Here is a 4,026-nt window from a genome sequence, read left to right as displayed (position 1 = left end):
GAGAGATTGCTAATTGATTTGAATGCCTCTAAAGCTAGTCTTTCCTTTAGGAGTTGATTAGGACTTGAGGAATCAAATTGATTCATCCACTTGACTTTCCTCCATGGTTAGAGGTTAACTAAGTGGGAGCAATGGACAATTTGTCATCACAATTGAGGAGGATAACTAGGATAGGACTTCTAGTTCTCGTATCTTGCCAAGAGCTTTGTTAGTTGTTAGTTTATTTTCTTTGCCATTTATACTTCTTGTTCAAAAGCTTAAAAACCCCAAATATAATTCACAACCAATAACAAGACACTTCATTACAATTCCTAGGGAGAACGACCCGAGGTTTGAATACTTCGGTTTATAAATTTAGGGGTTTGTTTTAGTGACAAACAACTTTTTGTATGAAAGGATTATTGCTTGGTTTAGAAACTATACTTCGACGAGATTTTATTTGAGAAATTCTAAACCGTCAAAAATTCGTTCGTCAATAGAATGCTCGATTTAGACTGTAAAAAGAATGAAAAAGAAATTTTCGAAAATTGGTTAAATTCCTTCTTATTAGAAGCCTTTACCAATTCAAAATTTAGTGAATTGTCTGGAAGAGATATTTAGAATTACATAGGATTTCATACTAAAGGAACTATAAGAGATTATATGACATCAATAGAAAACCAAATAATAGAAGAATTAGCAACAAAACAACAGCTTATGATAAGATACTATATATAATGATGATTCTATATAAAGAATTTTTTGGAAAAAATATTATAAATCATAGACAAGAAGTCTATAATAAAGAATATCAAGAAGCAAAAAACCATTTAGCTAATATTCAAATATATGATTTATGTAATGTGGAATCCTATATATGTGAATATAGAATACATTATTACAAATTAAAAGAAGAAGATAAAAATCATTATCTTAGTATGTATATAACAAAACTTCCATATCCTGCTAATGAATTCATAATGGGAAGATTTATAAGAGAAATAAATAGAGAGACAATTGAAAATAATTTTGGTGGAGCAACCTCTGCAATAAGAGAGGAAATAAAAGAACGTTGTATGCAAGAAGTAACTCAAAAAAGATTTACAAATATAATTAGAATTTGCTGTCAGGATAATGAAGAGATACCTCAAAAATATGGTCTTAATAAAAATCTTCAAAGAAAAAGAAAATATCAATTTAGAAAAAGAAAATACTATCCAAACTGGAGAAAAAAGAGGTATTTTAGAAAGGAAAATAGCAATAAAAATAAAAGACAAAAAAATGACTATTGCCCAAATAAAAAAGAAAATTGTAAGTGTTGGTATTGCCAAGAAGAAGGACACTATGCAAATGAATGTCCAAAAAAAAGAATAAAAATAATCTTACCAAACAAATAGAAATTGCTAAATCTTGTTTCATGGAACCATTAGAAGAATCTGATGATAACTTAGACTATATTTTTGAATATGTCTCAGAAACAGACTCAGAGACTGAGTAATAATGCCACGTTCATTACTATAAAAATAACAGAAAAGTTTATAAATGCTTTCATAGATACTGGAGCAACACAATGCTTTGCTAGTACAAATATAAAACTTGATTGAAAAAAATTAAAGAAACCATTAAGAGTTAGAATAGCTGACAAATCAATACATAAAATTGACCAAAAAGCAGAGATGGCTGAAATTTTTATTCAAAATTATAGGTTCATTGTTCCATCTATATATATGTTAGACTCTGGAATAGATTTTATCATAGGAAATAACTTTTTAAAACTATACCATCCATTCATTCAAGAATTAACATATATAGTTTTAAAAACTCCACACGATTCTTCAGTAAATCAAAAATCAAAACGTATAAAAATACCAACTACTACTATAGATAAGATCTTAAAATTCAAAACATTTTCTATATTAGAGACATGTTATTTAAATTTATACTTTCAGATAAATATTCCAAAAAATAATCTTGAAATAAGGATAGAAGAACTTTTGGATGAAATTTGTGCTGAAAATCCTTTAGATATTAAAAATACAAATAACGGATTAGTAAGCATTAAATTAAAAAATCCTACAAAAGAGATAAATGTTCCAAATAAAATTCCTTATTCTGCAAGAGATAGAGAAGAGTTCTCATTAGAATGTAAAGATCTTTTGGAAAAAGAAATTATAAGATTAAGTAGAAGTCCTCATGCGGCTCCAGCCTTTTATGTCGAAAATAATAATGAAATTAAAAGGGGAAAACGAAGAATGGTTATTAACTATAAGAAGATGAATGAAGCAACTATTGGTGATGCTCATAAACTTCCAAGAAAAGATTGTATTTTAGAAAAAATCAAAGGAGCAACTTGGTTTTCATCTCTTGATGCAAAATCAGGATATTGGCAACTTCGTTTAGACGAAGAAACAAAGAAATTAACTGCTTTTACTTGCCCAACAAAAGAATCGTTTTAGTAATATCGACAGTAGGCCGTCGAAAATTATCGACGGCAGAAATAGCCGTCGATTTTTGCTGTCGATAAACACGCTTTTTCTTGTAGTGTTCTTGAATTAATTCTATTCACTCAAGGAAAGTTAAAACTTCAACCAAATGTTTTAGAAAAGGTAAATTTATTTCCTAATAAAATAGAAGATAGAAAATAATTACAAAGATTTTTAGGGTGTATAAATTATATTTCTGATCAAGGATTTTTAAAGAATATAACAGAATACACTAAAAACTTATTTCCAAAAATAAGTACTAAAAAAGAATGGAAATGGGATGAAAATGATAGCATGCAAATTCAAAGAGTTAAAGAATTATATGAAAAACTTCCAGAACTTTATATTCCAGAAAAAAATGATTACTTAATAGTAGAAACAGATGCTTCAGACATAACTTGGTCAGGATGTCTAAAAGCTAAGAAAGTTATAAAAAGTTTAGAACAAGAAAAAGAATCACTAGATTCTAAATATTCCCCAAAGGAATTATTTTGCAGGTATATTTCAGGGACTTTTACTCCAACAGAACAGAGATATACCACTCATGAAAAGGAAACTCTAGCAGCAATTAAATCTCTTAAGAAATGGAAAATTGATTTACTAACCAGAGAATTTACATTAAGGACAGATTCAAGTTACTTAACAAGTTTCATACGATATAATTTAAAAGTTGATTATAATCATGGACGATTGGTAAGATGGCAATTATTTTTGTTACAATATCCAATAAAAATTGAATATATTAAGGGTGACAAAAATGTTATTGCAGATACATTAACAAGAGAATGGAGTTCGTCTACAACGCATTAGATCAAGAAATTAAAAAATATGAGCAAGAACTCGAAAAATGCAAGCATTGTCAGCAAATAAGGACACAGATCCAATCCCTCAAGAAGGTCATTGAAGCAATGAAATCAACACAACAAACAAAATCATCAGAGTTCAACCAGCTAAGCATGGTGGACAAATCAGGTGAAGAAAAAATTTCAGAAAATAAAACAATTACTGAAATCATTAAAAAATCCACCCAAGATAAAAAATATTATGTAATTTATAATGGCCCCATGAAAGGAGTATATGATGTCTGGAAAAAAGCAGCACCATTTACACATCAATCAAGGATAATTCATAAAGGAGGGTTTCTAACACTAGAAGAGGCAAAGGAATCCTTCAGGGAATATGAAGCTCTTCATTCAGAGCAAACCCTAAAAAGAGCAGATAAAGCTCCAATTCAAACCCAGAAAACAGGGATAATAAGAAACATTCCTACAAGGGCTGAAATCAAGAAAAAGAAAAGGGTCTATAGATCAAATCTCAGAGAAACCCTTAACATAGTCCTGAATTGGACTGAAGAAAAAAGGGCAATTTTGGGATATTATCCTATTGCCAAAGAACAGCTAACAAAGCTGGTTATATTTCCAGATGCTTCCCCATCGGACACCTATCAGTTTTTCCAGTATGGATTAATTGATACAATTTTAATTTTTAATGATTTGAAAATTATTAGTGAGTTTCCTGCAGGATTCGTTGATGCAGTAAAGAGATTTAAAAATATGATTGACAA

Source organism: Arachis duranensis, chromosome 8, assembly GCF_000817695.3.
Source record: "Arachis duranensis cultivar V14167 chromosome 8, aradu.V14167.gnm2.J7QH, whole genome shotgun sequence".
In the NCBI taxonomy this organism is placed as follows: Eukaryota; Viridiplantae; Streptophyta; class Magnoliopsida; order Fabales; family Fabaceae; genus Arachis; species Arachis duranensis.
Note: the sequence above shows the minus strand (reverse complement) of the source record.